Below are 13,889 nucleotides of genomic sequence, written 5' to 3'. Positions count from 1 at the left end.
TCCAGATTCATTTTCAGCTCTTCTCCCCTTTCTTTTATAATATATATAATATAATTGCTCTCAAGGGTAAAATTCTTTAAATATTATACAGAGAACTGAGTCATATTTTTAAAACACAAAGCCATTCCCCAATTGACAAATGGTCAGAGGATATACAAAGGTAATTTACAGATGAGGAAATCAAAGCTATCCATAGCCATATGAAAAATTGCTCATTAATTATTAGAGAAATGCAAATTAAAGCTTCTCTGAGGTACCACCCCATACCTCTCAGATTGGCCAATATGACCAGAAAGGATAATGATCATTGTTGGAAGGGTTGTGGGAAATCTGGGACACTATTACACTGTTGGTGGACCTGTGAACTCATCCAGCCCTTCTGGAGAGCTATTTGGAACTATGCCCAAAGGGCAATAAAAATGTGCATACCCTTTGATCCAGCAATACCACTACTGGGTCTATACCCTGAAGAGATGATGAAAAAGGGTAAAAACATCACTTGTACAAAAATATTCATAGCATCCCTGTTTGTGGTGGCAAAGAATTGGAAATTAAGTGAATTCCCTTCAATTGGGAAATGGCTTAACAAAGTGTGGTATATGTATGTCATGGAACACTATTATTCTATTAGAAACCAGGAGGGATTTGCATGAACTGATGCTGAGTGAGATGAGCAGAACTAGAAAAACATTGTACACCCCAACAGCAATATGGGGGTGATGATCAACCTTGATGGACTTGCTCATTCCATTGTGCAACAATCAGGGAAAATTTTGGGGTATCTGTGATGGAGAATACCATCTATATCCAGAGAAAGAATTGTGGAGTTTGATCAAAGACTATTACCTTCAATTTTGGGGGGGGGGGGACTATTATCTTATTATGTAATTTTGCTCTCTCTTATACTTTATTTTTCTTCCTTAAGGTTATAATTTCTCTCTCATCATACTCAACTTAGATAAATGTATACCATGCAAACAATGTAAAGACTAATAGACTGCTTTCTGTGGGTGGTGGTGGGAGGGGAAACAAGAGTAAGGGAAAAATTGCGAAACTCAAATAAAATCTTTTTATAAAAAAATAATAAAAAATGAATGTTACCTTCTCTCTCCACTAGGGTCCCCTGATGTTTCATTGTAATGTGAAGGTAACTGAGTTATTGAAAATTATACTTGCAAAGGGTAAGGTCTTGCAGATCCTTATAAGGTGGAAATGTTTTGCGTATGGGCCTATTGATATCCAAACTAGACTCAGAGAGAATCATTACCAGTTTGTTCATAGCCAATAAAACCAGAGATCTTCAAAGTATTCCTTTTTAAGACTTTGGTAATACCATTCCTACTGACTCTCAGAGCCTCCACACAAATGATGGAGGTCCCTTTGGCAATTCCCAGACCCCCCCATTATAGGAATACTAGAACTAAGTTCAGTTTCCTTAAAGACATTTAGGGAAATTCACAGTTTTATACAATCAAGGGATTTAGAACTAAGAGTGGTGTTAGCTGTATTGTCATTTCCCTGATATATCCCATACTTACCCTTAACTTCATCTTATACTTATATTGTCCCTGACACATCACAACTTTCCCCATTGTGGCTTCAATATAGCTTGGATTTTCATGAGAAGTTAAATGAGAATTGGGGGGGGGGTTTGAGGAGGTCACAGATGATATGCTAAGGTTAGCAGATGACACAGAATCTAAAAGCAAATACTTAACCCAGCTTTTACAATAAACACTAGTTATTTACTGTAAATACGTCATAAAAGAAAATTCAGAATATTTCTCAGTATGGGAATTTTATGTGGATTTTCCAGATCTCAGGGGAACTCCTAGCCCCTGTGAAATGGAAATAATAACTGTATTTTAGTTCTTTCCCCTTTTTTAACAGATAAACTCAGACATTGAGATCCAAAAATAAATTATTTTTCCAAAGTTATATGAGTAATCAAGGGGCTGAATGAGAATTTGGAATCAGTTCTTTTGATTCTAAATCCAAGGGTCTTTCCATTATCTCTTCTTGGGACTTTTGCCATCTTGCCTCAGTTACTAGAACTTTCCTCAGTGCCTGAGTCTTCCTCACACCAGAATGTTTATCTTCCCTCTGCATACTTTTTATTCTGGGGCATCCCTCCACCATGCCAACTCCTTTCTTCCACTGGTAAGTTTCTCTTAGAATCTTCATTTTGGAAAGGGACCCAAGCTGGCCCCAATCATTCTCTCCCTTGCTCTGCTTCTGACTCTGGATTTTGTCACCATGCCTGCTCTTCCCTCCTTGCTACCCCCTTTTTTGTTTCCCCTTTGTGTGTTGCCTTCTCTTATTGGAAAATAAATTTCATGAGGACATGAACAACAGTTCATTTTGTTTGTATCTGTAGCCCCAGAACTTAGCACAATGCCTGGCTCACGGAGAGTATAATGAATGCCTGACTACTCTCTTTTGGCTATAAATAAACAGTATAAGATGAAGTTAAGGGTAAGTATGGGATATACCAGGGAAATGTCAATGAGATGCTCAATCCCTTAATTAGATTTGGTCTGGAATTGGTCTACTTGATAGGATATCAATTTTCTTTGCTTTTAGGGATCCCTTGACCCATTGATAATACATTAAAGGTGATTTACTTCTAATTTTAGAGTATCTAGGCTCTATCCTTAGAGATGGAGACATGAGAAATATGAGAGAATTATAACTAAGGCAGGAAGGAAAGGTCAGTTTGACAGACCAAGGCTCCAGCTCTCTGGATTTTTTTAAAAAGGTTTTTGCAAGGAAAATGGGGTTAAATGGCTTGCCCAAGGCCACACAGCTAAGTAATTATTAAGTGTCTGAGATCGGATTTGAACCCAGGTACTCCTGACTCCAGGGTCAGTGCTCTATCCACTGTGCCACCTAGCCTCCCTGTCTCCAGCTCTCTGGAGGAAAGCTGGCAAAAGTCCCATGTATGCTCTCTAGAGAACCATGGTATCAGTGAACCAGGTCACTCCAGAAGAGTAAGGTTTTAGAGGGGAAGGCCCCAGAAATGGAAGCAGATAGAGAATAGCAAATAGGAGAAAAATGCTGCACAACTGAGAGTGAGCATGGTCCTTTTGAAGGAAAGCCTGCACAGCTAGGCAGCATCCTAGGCCCAGAGATAACTACAGAAGTAGAACTGTTGGGAAGATGTGAGTCCAGATCCCACCTCAGATACTTATTAGTTGTATGACCCTGGAAAAGGTCACTTAGCTTTTCTCTGCTTCATTTTTCTCAACTATAAAAGGGGAATAATAATAGCAACTACTTTTCAGGGATATTGTGAGGATAAAATGAGCTAACACATGTAAAATGTTTTGCAGTCCTTATAGTATTAAATACTGTTTATTATTATTATTATTATTATTATGGATAGTCATAACCATGAACAATGAGGATGAGAGCTATTACATAGAGAGGCAAACTTAGACTTTCCTCTTCATTGGTACTATGGAATAGAGAAAAGAAGGGTTATATGCACAGAGAACAGATAACATGTCTCTGGGAGGACAGGGGTGGGGGTGGGGTGAAGCTAACACATCTATTCAGCTTCTCTGAGGAAGCAGTTGGGCCCATGGAGAGTACACTCCTACAGTCCTCTATAAAATGGAGAAAATAATTCTAGTTTATTCTTACTATTATCACCATCCAATATTTTCTAAAAGTATTCAAATCCTGATACTTAATACCTATATGAATTTGAACCAGTCACTTAGCTTCCCAGGTCCTCATATATAAAATAGCAATGGCAGTGGGGTTGGGGGAGTTTAGATTACATGACCTCTAAGGTTTTATGTAGTGCTAGATCTAGGGTCCAATGTGTTATATAGTTTTGGAAGCAAATTAGTTTTCCTTTACTTTTATTATCTCTCCTTGTTCATTTCTTTCACTTTAAAGGAGTGTGAATTTGTCATTGGTTTTCAAAGCCTTCTCATTTCCTGAATGTCATGAGGATAAAAATATTCTCAAGATAATTTACCAACAGATTTATTTTCACACATCATGTTTCCTCTCTAATTGAAAAACATATCTAGATAGAAAATCATCTTTCTTGAAGTGATTATGATATGGGTATATGGGTATGATTTCATAGCTCCCTCTAGAAATAGATCAATGAATCTTCATGAAATTGAAGTAAAATCTTTAAAAATTCTATTGTTTCATATTTCGCAGTTGGTTCAGACCATAGGATTGGAAGAAAATAGCCATCTGTATCAATAACTACAATACTATTCTGATAGCAAACTCAGAATAATAGGGCTTGTGGGAAAAATAGAATGGAAGAGTGAAAGATTTTCTTTTTTTTTGAGAGGAATAGGATTGACTTTGGAAAGAATTATGATATGCATGAAAATTGGTTAGGAGAGTTTCCCAGGAGCCCCTTTCCTCTTTTAGGTCCTTCTGCTTCTCCTCAACCACTCAGCATCCTCATGGAATCTCCACTTCCATCAGCTCCTAGGAAAGCTGATAATCACTCCCATTAAGAGACATGTGATCAATACAGTTTAGTGTGTTAACCCCTTCCCCCTCATTATTTTCATTTTAATCCTTGACAAAGGAATAAATATCAGTAGCTCACATTTCTATAGCATCTGGGGCAACTCTGGAAGGAACCATTGAGTTAAGTAGTGCAAGCTATATAGTCTTTATTCATATGGGAAAAATTAATTCTAATTGTGGAATCTTAGGCATCAGTAAGTAGTTGAAGAATGTATCTGAGGATGCAAGGAGAGCACGATTCTCTCCAATTTTATGAAATCACATCCTGTGGTCTGCAAACCTGTGTCACTGATATAAGAGGAAGGGAGAGGGAGATAGGGGAAATATATACTAGTTTGTTCAATCGACTGATAAACATTCATGGAACCTGTACACTGTACTGAATTTTGGGGAGATAAAAAGGGAAATTGTAAATACAGTCTCTTTATTTTAGGAGCTTTTAATCAGAAAAAAAGACACTTCCTCAGAGTGCTTCATATCCCAAAAATTACTTCTTTTTCCAGCAGCCAAAATCCTGATACCCTATTAGGCAATCCAGTAATCTGATAGAAAGAATTCGCAGGAGGATATGAAAACTTTAGGATTTTGAATTTCTGAACTGGCAATTACCTCAAGGATCAGTTTGACTTTCTCACTTGCAAATTAGGAAACTGATAACAATCTAGATCTTAGTGGATGTTACCTAACAACCACTGGGGCATTTGCTTTCCTCTCTCAATTAGTTCAGTATCTGACCATATTCATCAGAAATGAGATGGGAAATTTCTAGCTGTGAGCTCTCATTATAGCCTGATCTCAGTATTGCCAGAGAGGGTGATTAGGTACCAAGAATGAATATGAGACTGATTTTGTTGGACAGAGGATGGTAGAAGAAAGCATTAAGTAGGGAATAATTACCAAAAAAAAAAAACCTTCTGGATCTACTGTGTAGAACTTGGAAAGGCCCCTGTCAATTTTGAATTTTTTTTTTTTAGGTTTTTGCAAGGCAAATGGGGTTAAGTGGCTTGCCCAAGGCTACACAGCTAGATAATTATTAAGTGTCTGAGGTTGAATTTGAACTCAGGACTCCAGGGCCAGTGCTCTATCCACTGTACCACCTAGCCACCCCAATTTTTAATTTTTAAAGAAAATCTTATTCCTTTTCAGGAATTGTGGTATTTTGATTTTCTGGGCTTGGTTTTTTTCATTTTTATTTTTTGTAACAAGATCTTTCTACTATAGACTTGCTCCCTTTTCTTCCTCCTTCAATTATCTTTCATCTCTTTTTTCTCTATAATCTATAATCTGAGAATCTACCTTACTTCTTTCAGCTAATTATTTAACACTTTTTAGTTAATTGGTATTTTCTGCCTATGACACCAGAGGGTGAAAATTAAATAGATATACCTAGGTAGTCAGCCTGGCTTTCTTGAATATCAGAGAGTGATTCAGTTAAGTCTGATGAATCAGACAATCTGCACTGTCAGATCTGGAGGGTGCCCCTTGATGGTTCATCAATCTTCTTCCCCTTGAAAATTATTATACCCAAAGTCTGGAGCCTATGAATTTAGATTTTTTTCCTCATCCAGACTTTATCCTTGTTTCTCAAGATACCAAGATTCCAAAATAACCTTATCCTCTCTTCAATCTCTTCTCAATCCACTACGTCCTCGTTCCTTTGGATCATAGAATAATAGAATCATAGCTCTAGAGATAGAAGGGACTTCAAAAATCATCTAAACCAGTCCTTTCATTTTACAGAAGAGAAAACTGAAGTCCAGGGATAGAATTCATGCACTATAATCACCTCAGTGGTGATTAGTCCATTGTGAGACAAATTAACTATACTATAGTATTACAAAGTTGTCACCCAAAATCACCACACTGGTGTCATGCCAGGCATTTCTGGACTCCTGTGATGTCTTTTGAATATGGGAGGGCAACCACATCCATGAGGTCAAGGATTCCTGCAGCATTCAGACTTCACCAGAAGCCCTGTTTCCTAGCAAATCAGGCCATGGGGTGAAACAGTTCTGGAAAAGGTAGTAAGAAAGCTGCCTTTGCACAACATTCCCCTCACTACTATAAACATAATGTGCAAGTCATGTCATCATGTATATGATGATATGGTCCTCTTTGAACATGAAGGACAACAACCTTTAAGATATGCACTACATCTCACAGAGTTGATATGAGAAAAGTACTTTGTAAACCTTTTCCTGCTATATAAATATTATTATTAATAAGCAGCATAAAAACTAGATTAAATTATGGAGTGTTTTAGCTGAAATGGCAGGGTATTTGCCATGGGGAAAAATCCTAATTTTTTTTCATTCAAGATATATTAGTTTGTATTTAATCACATTTAGAATACAGCCCTATGGTCTTTATTTAATCTTAGCTTCTGGATAGAAGACTAATCTAGGGTTCAAAGGATCTTTCACCAACATTCATTTGCTAAACAAACATTTATTTATTTAGTGCCTACTGTGCTGAGCCCTACTATTTTCTGGACACCACTAGAGATGTAAAGCTCTCCAGTGTCTTATAACTTGTTTATTCTTCATTCTTTAAAAAAAACTATGACATCAGGGAGGTGATGTCATGACAAGTATGTGAATTGGATTTGAGTGAAAGGGTACTGTGCTAAGTCACTAACCTCACTTTCTCCTTATGGATATAAGACTCAATCCCATATAACTACAATATACAATGTTACTGGACAAAAAGAGCATCCTGGAGAGCTATAGTCCCTTTTCAAGATGGCATCTTCCATCATCAAGAGAGGAGGTCAGCTTTAGAATTAGAGAACTTGGGATGGAACATAGTTACACAAAATGTATCTTTCTCACTTTTCCTCTTCAAGTTGCAACCTGCAAGTCAGGCTAGGTCCCTTGGTTTCCTCATATGTAAGATGAGGCATTTGAATTAGATGCTATGATTTAAATGCCTGAGAAGTTGCAAAAAATGGCAAACAAAACCTTGGATTATCTGTATGCAGCACCATCTCAAATACAATAAGGTAAAGTGAACAAGAGTCTCCGCTAAGATCTTAGTTACCCTTTGAACTCTTCTGATCTTTGAACTCTTCTGATCGATCCTTCAGCTTTTACTGAGGTGTTTCTTCTACACAATCTGTTTTCCATTATCTCCCTTATCAATTCATTTACCAATTATTTTCTATTAGAAGTCCAAGTTGGTTCTTTTTTTTTCCGGAGTCACGTTTTAATGAGAAATGACCTCTTTGGACCCTCCCCCCATGGCATCAATCCCTGACAAACCAGGACAGTCTCTTCCTCTCGCGTTCGATGATTCTTTTGCCCTGATCTCCTGCCGAGGGAATTTCTCCCTGGTATAATACCACAGTTTCAACAGTTTCCCCATCTGCCTCCTGATCTCAGCAGTCTCGTTGCGAACTTTCTGGTAGCAATAACCACAGAGGACATGCTTTTGTTTCAGATGGCCACATTCTGGGCACACATCTATATTATTCTTAATTTTAATTAGCTTGTTAACTTCAATTGTCCGTCTGTTCTTGGCGGCTGCCATCCAAACGATGCCATCTAAGAGGCCGGGAGCCTCGGCCCCCCTGCTGGGGTCCGGTGTCGGCCGCAGGAGCACAGCCGGACACTGCAGCACCAATGCCGGTCCCCAGGCAGCGAGGTCCGAGGGAAGCTTCTCCAGCCGGGCCCGGCAGTTCCGCAGCAGGCGAACGGCGGCCGCGGGCCACGAGGGCAGGGTGACCTGCAAGCGGGCTAAGGCCAGGGCCATGGCAGCCCTGAGAAAGGAGGGATCCAAGTTAGTTCTTCAGTTTTATTGTACTCCCTTGATTAAGATAAATATTTCTTGAGGTCTACTTTATCAAACAGAAAAGTAGCTGAGTGATAATTCAGGAACAAATCTTTATAACCTCAGTATGCATTCTTCTTTTCTATGAAAATTGCAATGGCTGTGCTAGTGAGGAAAACTGAGACTCTTTGACCTCTGTCCCACTTCCTCTCATTTGGACCGGACAATCTGGACTCTCCTAAACCCTTGACACATATGATGTCTCCTTTTATGCATATCTTCTACTTTGATTCCAAAATGGGATTTTATGACAAGACTGCGTTCTTCTGCAGCCTGAATTCTTGGATAGATCCTATCTCCCACTGCACATCAGTAGAAGGTTAGGTCTCATCTCCATTGTGGTCTTTGGTTTTATTTTTTTTTAAAGCAATATTGTTCTAGGTATTTCTGCTATATACTCATGCTGGCAAAATCTGTATATTAAAAATATTATGGGGGATTTGGGGATCAATAAAATGCTTTGAAGTTTCTTGAAGGCATCCATTCAGTTCTATTCCTCCTTTTCAGCCAATTGTTCATCTGTATTACCTAGTCAAGATTTATAGACTGTAGGACAAGTTCTATAAAGTATCAATTCAGATGCATGTTGAAATCTGGACAATAAAGATTCATTAGCTATTTTGTTTTTCCTATGTGGGCGGACAGGCCAAACTGCCTTTTGTGACTAGAGAGCTCTTTTTGGATGCACTCCAGTGTCTTAGGGACTTGACATAGTCAATACAATGTCCTCTGTAAAAAAGGAGATTTTGGAACATCTCATAATTAATCTCTAGGGAAGTCTTCCTCAACTGGACCTCCTCTCTCTGACAGTGAAAAATGCTTTGAGTGACTCTCCATATTTTAAGCCTCTCTTAATGTTTATTAGAGTCACTGGTTAATCTTCAAGTTATTCCTGCGGTTACATCTACAGGGAATACTGAATGATCTTCCTATATGGATGGGGGGATATTTTGTTATAAAAGAACTTATAGCACAGTGTTTTCTTCTACTGAGTAAAAAATTTCTGTGATCAACAAGTGGGTGACACAATGGGATCTTATATTCTCTATATCTTTCAGTCAATTGTGATATAATAAAGATTTAGATTGCTCAATATAATTTATGGAACCTGCATATTCTTTACTAATACTTTTACTGAGGATGCCTTCAGTTTATCTATATGACTTTCATAAAATTTGTATCAGTGAGATGATAAGTGTATAGAATAGTAGCTGTTGATATTCTTTTTGGATACTTTTTTGTTGTTATTATCAAAGAGATTTTTTGTTATCATGAGATTTTTTTTTACCCATGACTTTTACATCTCTTCCCTCTTTTAGAAACAACTTATTATAATAAGATTATACAAAGTAACAGAAATGAAACTAATTCAACTTAATTCAGCAAGTATTTATTAAGCAGTAGACCAGTCAATTAACAAACATTTGTTTAGTGCTATGTGCTAGTCACTGTGCTAAACTCTGTAGATACAAAAAAAGGGCAAAAATAGAGTTTCCAAAGAGATTGCATTTCAAGGAGAGACAACTTGCAAATTATTATGTATGTAGAAGGTATATACAGTATAAACAGGAAATCATCTAACTTTGTCCCCATATATGTCCAAAATGCTGTACTCTGTGTCAAGAATACAAGATATAAAATAATTTCAGCCATCAAAGAGTTTATAATTTACTGGGGTAAATACAACAGAAGTTAAGGGTTGAAAAGTGAATATATAATAACAAAGTTGAGATAGTGATTGTTGATTATCATTAAAAAAATAAGAATATGGCAGTAAAAGGGAGAAAGAAGATAAAATGATAGTTTGAGGAAATGGCAGGGTGAAGTGAAAGGTTTTTTTTTTAGAACGGGAAAAATCTGAGCATATTTATGGATAAGGAAGAGTGGGCAGAGGAAGATTGATGATGAGAGAAGAAACAACTAAGAAAGAAAGGAGGAAGAGAAAGAAAGGAAAGAAGGAAGAAAAAAGAAAAAGGAAGACAGACATGACTGAATAACAACAAAACTAATTCTGAGGCTATATCTATTATGCTATACTGCTTCTTTCTATATACTGGTGCTATTATCAAAAAAAGTAATTTTATGTCTTTTTTAAAAACAAAAAAATATTTTAATGTGGAGAAAATTAAATAATACAAACATTTTTCATGATAAAATATGAATCAAGAATTACAATTGGGGTGGAGAGAAATCATCATTATGGCCACTTTTTAGTGGCACAAGTAAACTCTGGCTTTCTGGGGTCAAGTAGACTATCCTTGCCCTCAGTAATCCAATGAAATTCAACTAATTTTTAAAACATCCATTATGCTTATTATATTGAATTCTGTGCAAAGCTTAGGTAAGACAGTGAAGTGAATAGGAGGTCCTGTCTTCATTAGACTTGACAGTCTTCTATGGGGGATAATACACATATATGTACACATGTACACATATACACACATACACATATATTACAAAGTTGAGCAAAATAAGTACATAAGACAGAAGTACAAAGTGGTATAAAAATTGTGAAATAATTGTTGCCATTCTTTCCAGCTCATCTTTTTACATCTTCTCTTCTACTTACCTTTTCAACACTGTTTCCTCTTCCCTATGACATTCCTGGTCCCTCCTATTCCCATCAAAACTTAAGCTGTTGGCCCTGTTCTTGCTAAGGGACAATGGTTATATCTATAGCTATGGTCTAAGATTCATCAGCAGCTAAACAATTTGCCACTGATAATCCCCTCCAGACTTAACTAGTCTATTTCTCAGAGAGCAGACCCAGTATGTCACTGGAACCTAAATCAATGCATCACAAGCATAGTAGAAACTAACTGGTTGCACTCTGCTGGTATAACCTTTGAGAATTGGCTCCCTTCTATATGTAAATGGGACAGACTTAGGTTTCCCAGTGATATAGTAGAGAGAGAATTGAACTCAGTTCAAGAAAGAAACCTGAATTTGAATCTCAGCTCAGCCACTCATTAGCTATGTGACTTCAGGGAAAAATCTCATAATACCACTGAGCCTTAGTTTCCTTATCTGTAAAATAGTTTTAACAATATTTGTGATATCTTATTTCATCTGGGGCAGTGAGGTGACATAAAGAATGGGGTACTGGGGCTAGAGTCAGAAAGTGTTGATGTTTGATTTTTTTAGTCATATTCAACTCTTCTGACCCTATTTGGAGTTTTCTAGGCAAAGATACAGAAGTAATTTGTCATTTCTTTCTCCTACTCATTTTACAAATGAGGAAACTGAGGCAAACCGAGTTGAGTGACTTGCCTAGTCTAACCCTGGATTTCAATTCACATCTTCCTGATTCTAGACTCAGTGCTCTGTCCACTGTTCCACAAAGCTGCCCAACTCAGTCAAAAAGACCTGAGTTCAAATTCAATGTCAGACTCTAGGCAAGTCACTTAACCTCTTTTTGTTTCAGTTTCCTCAACAGTAAAGTTTGGTTAATAACAGCAACTACCTGGCTGGACTATTTAGAGGAAAGTGTTTAATATAGTGCCTGGCATATAGTAGGCACCATATAAATGATTATTCTCTTTTCCTTCTATCTCCCATGAGATCTTGTCCCTTAATCATTTCTTTTCACACATCTTCATTATTTCCTAATTTACTAGGTCCTTTTCTGCTACCTACAAACATGCCTATGGGTTTACCCAATCATTAAAAAAATCTTTCCTTGACCCTGAAGCCATCTCAAGTTATTATTTCATATTTCCTAGGAAGCAGCATCTGTTTTCATGGCAATGATTTCCTCCCTTTCCACCCTCTTCACTCCTGTCTTAACTCCTTAACAGTGTTCCCTCTTCCCAATTGTTCATCTGAAACTACTGTCTCCAAGGTTACCAATGCTCTCTTAAGTACTAAATATAATGGCTTTTTATATCATTCCTCATCCTACTTGCTCTCTCTGCAGTGTTTGAAACAGTCAACCATCCCCTTTTCCTGGACACTTTCTACCCTCCCACATGACTTCCACAGTAACATTCTCTTTCTAAGAGTGAGACCATTTCTTCTCAGTCCTCTTTTAGATCATTATCTTTTTCCTATCCATTAAGTGTGAATATCACCATCTTCTCTATATTTTTTTTTTGGTGTGATTTCATCAGATCACTTTCCTCCCACCATAGGTACAATTACCAGTTTGAAGCAATTCCTGAATCCCAAATTTCTATATTCAATCCTAATTTCTCTCCAGAATTCCAATTCCACATTAATAAACCAGCTGATGGACTTCACTATCTAGATGCTCTATAGATTTCTAAATTTCAAGATATTCAAAATGGAGTGTATCACATTTTCCCCAAATTCTAACCATCTTCCAAACTCCCCTATTGCTCATCACCAATCTTCTGTTTACCCAAATCCAGAAAGTCAGATTCTTTATTAGCTCTACCTTCTCCCTCACCTTTCCATATCCATTCAGCTGCTAAGTTTTAATATTTCCATAATATTATCTCTTCTTTTTCTTTCTTTTTAAAATTCTTCTTGCTCTTTCTTCTCTTCCTTCTATTCTTTTTCTTTCTTCTTCTTCTTCTCCTCTTCCTCCTTCCCTTCCCCTTCCTCCTTCTTGAATATAATATATACACATAAAATCTCAGAAAAGGGAGGCCAAAGGACACACAGGAAACACCTGGCTTTGGAATTAGACCATTTTGAGTCTGCCAAATATATCTTCATGCAAATCACTTAACATCAGTTGCAACATCTATAAAATGAATTGAATATGATAACCTCCAAAGATCCCTTCTAGTTTTTAATCTGTGATACTATGGAATCTAACCTTAGAAAAAATTGCACTCATAGCTAAGGGGGCAGGATGGGGACTTGAAAGATTTCCTGCCATAGGTGGTTATTAAGCTTTGTTTATGGGCAATTCCTGCCTCACAGGGTTGTTTGGGGGGGAAAATTTACAAACTGTAAATGTGAGCTGGTAAAGATTTAATCAGCTGAATTTATATAACTAAGATACCTAATGGGTAATTTTTCTTGGGCAACAATGCCTTAGTCCTTAAGACAGGTCTAATTCTAGAAATTTCATGTGCAGGAGGGAGATTACTTTTATCAAGGAAAGTTTGGGGAGTGAGTCTCAGGTTACTATCTAGTCAATTTTTTTTTATTTCTGGACTGGGCTCTACAACCAGCAAATCTTGCTGAGTTTTTCAGGCATCCTTCATGCATTTATGGACCAATCTGTCACTCAGAGGTGAAAAGAGCAGAGTCCAAAAGCCCCCGTCTATGGAAGCGACTGAAGGCCCACAGCCACCATTTTTTTAAAACTTTTGAAATTTTTTTTAATTAGGAACTTAAGCAACAATACAGAAGGGGGGGGGGGCAGAGCCAAGATGGTGACAAGAAGGGATCCAGTCTTAGGCGCTCTCTGATAAAACTTGAAACTAAGGACTCTAAATAACTTTGGAGAGACAGAATGCACAGAGGGACCCAGTGAGGCAGTTCTCCTACTCAAGGTAACCTGGAAAAGAGTAGAAAGGCTCTGCTCCCCAGGGTCGGAGGGGCGGCCTACCAGAGGAGTGGCCCACCAGAGGGAAAGA

At 37.6% G+C, this 13,889-nt stretch overlaps 1 pseudogene; it reads right to left on the bottom strand.

The window, feature by feature from the left end:
* Window positions 1-7,753: 7,753 nt before the first annotated feature.
* Window positions 7,754-8,259, bottom strand: LOC141511215 (large ribosomal subunit protein bL32m pseudogene; annotated as a pseudogene).
* Window positions 8,260-13,889: the final 5,630 nt, after the last annotated feature.

Source organism: Macrotis lagotis, chromosome 2 (assembly GCF_037893015.1).
Source record: "Macrotis lagotis isolate mMagLag1 chromosome 2, bilby.v1.9.chrom.fasta, whole genome shotgun sequence".
In the NCBI taxonomy this organism is placed as follows: Eukaryota; Metazoa; Chordata; class Mammalia; order Peramelemorphia; family Peramelidae; genus Macrotis; species Macrotis lagotis.
This window is presented reverse-complemented; position numbering and strand designations above follow the sequence as displayed.